Here is a 6,987-nt window from a genome sequence, read left to right as displayed (position 1 = left end):
ATAAGAACACATCCTAAACCTTGATGAGATGCATCACAATAAACCTCAAAAGATTTATTAGGATCTGGCAAAATCAACACTGGAGACGAAGTCAACTTTTCCTTTAACTCTTGAAAACTCCTTTCACACTCCTCCGTCCATATAAAAGGATGATCCTTCCTGGTCAGCTGTGTCAAAGGCATAACTATTTTAGAAAATCCTTCTATAAATCTTCTATAATAGCCAGCCAATCCCACAAAACCTCTAATTTCAGTAACTGATTTTGGACGCTCCCACCTCAAAATCGCTTCCACCTTAGTAGGATCAACTGCAATTCCTTGTGCAGAAATCACATGACCCAAGAACTTAACTTCAGATAACCAAAACTCACATTTTGACAACTTTGCAAATAACTGTTTCTCCTTCAATACCTGCAAAACTATCCTCAGATGTTCTCTATGTTCTTCCATAGATTTAGAATAAACCAGAATATCATCAATGAACACCACCACAAACTTATCCAGAAAGGGTCTGAAAATCCTGTTCATATAATCCATGAAAATAGCTGGAGCATTCGTCACTCCAAAAGGCATGACAACATACTCATAATGACCATATCGAGTCCTGAAAGCAGTCTTTGGTATGTCCTCTTCCTTTACCCGAATCTGGTGATACCCAGATCTCAAATCAATCTTGGAGAAAACAGAAGCTCCCCTCAATTGGTCCATCAAATCATCTATCCTTGGCAAAGGATACTTATTCTTGATTGTCAATTTATTTAACTGCCTGTAATCCACACATAACCTCACACCACCATCCTTCTTCTTTACCAATAACACTGGTGCTCCCCACGGAGAGACACTTGGTCTGATCATCTGCTTCTCCAAAAGCTCCTCAACTTGCTTTTTCAATTCAAACAACTCCGCTGGTGCCATTCTATAAGGAGAAATGGACACTGGTCCCGCCCCTGGTATAAGATCAATACTAAACTCTAACTCTCGCTTTGGTGGTAATCCCGGAACATCATCCGGAAAAACCTCTGGAAATTCTCTAACAACATCAATACTATTCAACAACTTTTCATTCTCTATACTAATAAAAGATAAGATCATAAACCCAAGAGCTCCATTTTTCAACAACCCATCCACCTGTCTATTAGAAATAAATCTCTCCTGTTCATCAGTAGGAAAGATTAATTTCTTCTCTGAACAATCTATCAAAATCCTATTGATAGAAAGCCAGTCCATCCCTAAAATCACATCCAAATCCGATAAAGGTAAACAAAACAAGTTCACCTTATAACAACGCCCTTCTACTTCTATTGTACATCCTAAACAAACCTCAGAAGTCAAAACAGACCCTGAAGCTGGGGTAGAAACAACTAGATCCACACTCAAGGAATTCACAACTAATTTTGATCTCCTCACACATTCGTAAGAAATAAAAGAATGTGATGCACCAGAATCAAATAGAATAGAAATATCATTACCATCAATTTTGCCCTTCCCCTTTACTAGCTCAGATGATGTTTCAGCTTCAACACTTGTTAAGGCAAAAACACGTCCTGCTGCAGTAGGTCGATCCACCTTTTGGTTCTCTCTAGCTGGAGCATTTCTGATATTGCAATCTTTAGCCATGTGACCCACCTTGCCACATTTAAAACACGCATAATTCTTTGTAGGACAGTCCCTCATCATATGTGGGCCTCCACACGTATAGCATCTAACAGCTCCTGTAGTAGTAGTCCCCATGGGTTTCTTATTAGCATTCCCAATCTGAAATTGGGATGGTCTCTTTTGAGATTGTTTCCCCCTTCCAGATGATCCTTCTGGTCCTTTCACCATTTTATTCCCTCCCTCAAATCTTTCAACCGTTTTTGCCTTTTCAACTAAAACTGGAAACTCCATAATTCCCATAGGAACAATAGTCTTTCTCAGCTCAAATCTTAGACCCTCACTAAACTTCCTACACCTCCAGGCTTCAGTGATAGCTTGAGAATAATATCTAGCCAAGTGTTCAAACTTGACCACATACTCTTGTACTGACATATTCCCTTGTTGCAGTCTCAAAAATTCAGCTTCTTTAGCATACCTAGCACTATCTGGAAAATATTTCTCCAGAAACACCTTTTTAAAGTTATCCCAATTTACCGCTTCACCTCTAGCCTCCATCATAGCTTGAGCACCCTTCCACCAGAAGCTAGCCTCACCCACTAGCATATAAACAGCATAATTTAGCTTCCTCTCCTCTGGACACTGCATCACCATGAAAATTTTCTCCATCTCCTCAATCCACTGGTCAGCAACTTCAGGTCCATCAACACCTGTAAATTGAGGAGGATTCCCTTTTCTAAATTCTGACAAGCCCCTATACTCATCAGGTACCTCAACCCTAGCTGCTTCAGCTGTAGCCCGGTTGGTCTCCATCTGAGCTAACAAAGTATTTTGTTGTCCAATAGCAGCAGCAATTTGCTCCATAGCTTGAGCAATCTGTTGCGCATCCACGCCTGAAGAAGGATTAGAATTGTTTCCCCTACCAACCATCCTAATCAAGATGAAAGATCAAGGAATTTTATGAGTTTACACTAAAACTCATAAGAAATTCCTAATCAAGATCAAGAAACTCATGAAGTTCCTTTCATTTCCACACAACGGAAATGCAACAAGACCATTTCCCACAAACCCTAAAGAGACTTGACCAGCTCTGATACCAAAATTGTAACGACCCACCCTAGGCCGTCACATCAATAACCAACCAAAATAAAATTATATAAAATAAAGAAAATAGAGCAAAAGCCAGCTACGCTAGAGTGTAATTATACAATAACATATAAATTGTTTCCAAAATATATAATATAATCTGCTATAGCAGAGTCATCATCCTTAGTAAAGTTATACAGTAATCCAAAAGATAATATAATATAGACACCCTAGGTGCTGGTCAAGCTCTAAACCTTGCTACTACTCAAAGCAGCTATCAGAAGACTTCTTGCTATCCCAAGCCTCACACCTGATCTGCTCCCCCACAAAGTGAGATCATCACAGTCCAAACCACATGGAAACATGCAAGGGTTAGCACATATAAAACCAACCATAGTACATGATAAAATATCATTAAACAGATATTTATCCATAATATATATATATATCCGCACCAAGGAAATAAACCTTATAAATAATTATTTCCATGCCAAATATAAATCAAATCTAAAATCCAATGCATACAATCCACACCATTTGTATACATATTCCACATCCAGAAACAAAGTCACACCACTGTATAATTATTCCATGATCTCACACCAACATATCCTCACAATGTTGGCCTCAACACCATCCACCAAGTGTTGACACGCACGCTGAAACATATCAGCAACCCAGGAATCACACCTGACCTCTCATGGAAATATACAGCTGGAATTACGTCGTCACGTAACCCTGGTGATCATGGCCACTTCATCCATCGGTATGACTCGGCCTGGCCCCCATACCGGTAGCAAATAGAATACTTAAAGGAGTACTTCAGAATCCACCTAACATCTGAAGTGGTTTATCATATAACCTTTGGAAAAGTTCCACATTGGAATCCTCACCATGGGATTCCCAATTTCATATTTTTCCAAAGATTATATCCTGATCTCACCAAGAGATCTAATCCATACCATAACCTTACTCCTTTAAGTCCTATTTACTTTTCCAAACCACATGCACAGCATATTCCATAATTTAACATAACCATAACCATGCCAATTTGTCAATATAATAATAATATAAATATCCAAAACAACCATCAATTGATCCAAATTATACTATATGAAATGAAAATCTCCACATAAAATAGCATATTAAAATTATACTATTCCTATCATGGTCATACGCACTAGATTAATTTTATAAGCACTACCCTTACTTAGCATACTAGATTAATTTTATAAATGTCACCCTTACTTGTATAAACCTGAACTGAAACTCGGACAGAACCTCCACCTCTCTCCTTAAACAAGAACCGAAACTCGGGCAAAATCTCCTCTTCTCCCTCCTCTTTTTTCTCCCTTTCTCTCTCTTCTTTCTCTCTAAAACTTCACTCTTCAAGTTATGAATTTCCTTCAACCCCTAGCCCCTATTTATAGAAATTTTCGCCACCTAACCCAGAACGGCCCGTTCCGAAAACGGAACGGCCGTTCTGAATCCTTCAGAACAACGTAAAATTTTCGACTGGAACGGCCCCGGAACGGCCCGTTTCGAAACCCAGCAGAACGGCCCGTTCTCCTTTCGGAACGGCCCGTTCTGCAAGGAGAACCAGCCCAAGCAACCCGCATGAGGATATTGTCCGCTTTGGCCCACGGCCGCACGGTTTTGCTCTTGGCGATGACACGCATGCCACCCCAAAAGGCCTCCTCACAAGGAAGGTATCCACACCCATATATATGGCATGCTTCGTTCGCCTTCCTAACCGATGTGGGACTATATCCACCCCCCCTCAAGGGAGTCCAGCGCCCTCGCTGGCACACCGATCCGGGTCCCGGCTCTGATACCAATGTAACAGCCCAAGCAACCCGCATGAGGATATTGTCCGCTTTGGCCCACGGCCGCACGGTTTTGCTCTTGGCGATGACACGCATGCCACCCCAAAAGGCCTCCTCACAAGGAAGGTATCCACACCCATATATATGGCATGCTTCGTTCGCCTTCCTAACCGATGTGGGACTATATCCTAAATGTGACACCCTCTACCCCAAAATCATTAATAAACATAAACTATATTTATAAAAGATTTTCATAGAATGATATAAAACAATAAGTATCATAAGGTAGAAGATGCACATTCATAAATTCATACACATAAATATCAAACTTAAGAAGTTATTATAAAACAAAGATTATAAATTAATCCCAGTAAAGGTGGCAGTGCCTCCTAGTTAGGAATCAACTTATAATTTATTAAATTACACAAGAAAAGAAAATGTTTTTAGAACAAGAAAGACATCAGAGAAATCCTAGCTAAACCCGATGTCACATCCTATCAGAGCATGCCCCAAGAAGCCTTTAGGCCTCATCACCAACATCCTCATGATGATGATTACCTGCAACATAAATTTAAACATATACAAAAAAAAATAACAAGGGAGTGAGAAACATCTCACTCAGTTGTAGATGAAGAAATAAAAGTTAAATAGCACACACACATATAATCATTATCATATATAATTATTTATCATGCAATGATGTCATAGACTCAACTCATAAATATATGCATGTGGCGCCATACGGAAGTTCACATATCATCATTGGTGACCCTAAGGCACACCTAGTTAGCATATCGTGGGTGACCCAAAGGAACACCTGGTTACATCATTGGTGACCCAAAGGCACACCTTGTTAGCATATCATGGGTGACCCAAAGGTACACCTTGTTAGTCGTGGGTATGCGGCCTCAGCGGCACACCTGGAGTATATATGCATATGATGCATGTCATACAATCATAAACTTAACATTTAACATGTTACAGAATTTCCTATAATATACCATATCATAAGCATAATTCATACTTATATTATATTTTATTAATCCAATAGTCCAAAGGTCCAATAATTCAATAGTCCCATAGTCCAAAGGTTCAATAGTCCAATAGTCCATTGTCCAACAGTCCAACAGTTCAATAGTCCAAGGTCATTAAGTCAAGGGTCCAATAGTTCAAAGGTCTTTAGGGATCATATAATTTATATTTCATGGTATAATTAAATCCTTAAGTAAAATAGGAAGCTTAATGAAAATAAGGAGGCTCGGCCTTCCATTTAGATAATAAAGTCTAAATTTATAAGTTAATAGGAGGCTTAGTCTTCCATTCAATGAATATTTTAGAATAGTAAAAGTGAAGTTATCCATTAATTATAATTATTAATTACCGAAACAAGAAAATCAAGTAGTACAAACAAAACACAGTAATAATATATATTCAAATAATCAAACAACAGACAAGGGATCGGGAGCCAATCCAACAAACAGACTATTTAACAATTATTTCTACACCCCCAAGCAAGGTTTCCCACTCCCCCCTTACCTGGATAAATAGGAATTTGGGCAGAATCTCCTCTCTTTCTCCTTAAACCGGAACCGGAACTAGAGCAGAACCTTCTCTATTCTCCTCCTCTTTTCACAACCTAGGCAGAACCTTCTCTCTTATTTTCTCTTTCTATCTCTCTAGAATTCCTTCTCTCTAAACTTTTCTTCTCTCTAGTTATGAATTTTCAAAATCCTTAGGTCCCTATTTATAGAAATTTTGAAGTTACTATGCACTATGCACTATTCATTAAAATAATAATATAATTACTATTCATGAATAGTAAAATACTATTCATCCAAATAATTTGAGTTTTTACGTTTTTTTCAAAATTACTATTCATATGAATAGTAAAATACTATTCATAAATACGTATACATAAATAGTAAAATACGTATATGTAAATAGTAAAATACATATACATGAATAGTAAAATACGGGAATAAAATACTTATTCACATAATAAATAACTCTTTTCATTTGAATAAAATTTTGGGATATTACATTTCTCCCCTCCTTTAAGAAATTTCGTCCCCGAAATTTTCCTGAAATAGAAAAGGATAATCTTCACGCATCTTGCTTTCTAACTCCCAAGTAGCACTTTCTTCAAAATGTCCTCCCCAAACGACCTTAACCAAAGGAATTTCCTTTCCTCTTAGTTGTTTCACCCTCGTATCATCAATTCTTAAAGGAACTGTTTCATATGTGAGATTATCTTTCAATTGAACATTGTCAGACTCGATGATATGGAAAGGATCATGGACATATTTTCTGAGTTGGGAAACATGAAAGACATTATGAAGATTTGAAAGAGATGGGGGTAAGGCAATTTGATAGGCTACTTCACCAATTCTTTTAAGGATTTGATAAGGACCAATGAAACGTGGAGTAAGCTTACGCGATTTTAGTGCTCTGCCTACTCCTGTCCAAGGAGTAACTTTAAGGAA

General features: G+C 38.1%; 1 long non-coding RNA gene across 1 annotated transcript; it reads right to left on the bottom strand.

Moving 5' to 3' along the window:
• Positions 1-4,829: 4,829 nt before the first annotated feature.
• LOC145955458 (uncharacterized) lies at positions 4,830-6,987 on the bottom strand. Its single transcript, XR_014432079.1, has 2 exons — positions 6,041-6,987; positions 4,830-5,062 (listed from the first exon to the last, which is right to left on the bottom strand). It is a non-coding gene; the product is annotated as an uncharacterized LOC145955458 (long non-coding RNA).

The sequence above is a fragment of the Cajanus cajan genome, chromosome 3, assembly GCF_000230855.2.
Source record: "Cajanus cajan strain Asha chromosome 3, NIPB_CcT2T_4, whole genome shotgun sequence".
NCBI classification, from domain to species: Eukaryota; Viridiplantae; Streptophyta; class Magnoliopsida; order Fabales; family Fabaceae; genus Cajanus; species Cajanus cajan.
The sequence above is the reverse complement of the archived record's forward strand: the minus strand, read 5'-3'. Positions and strand labels throughout refer to the sequence as shown.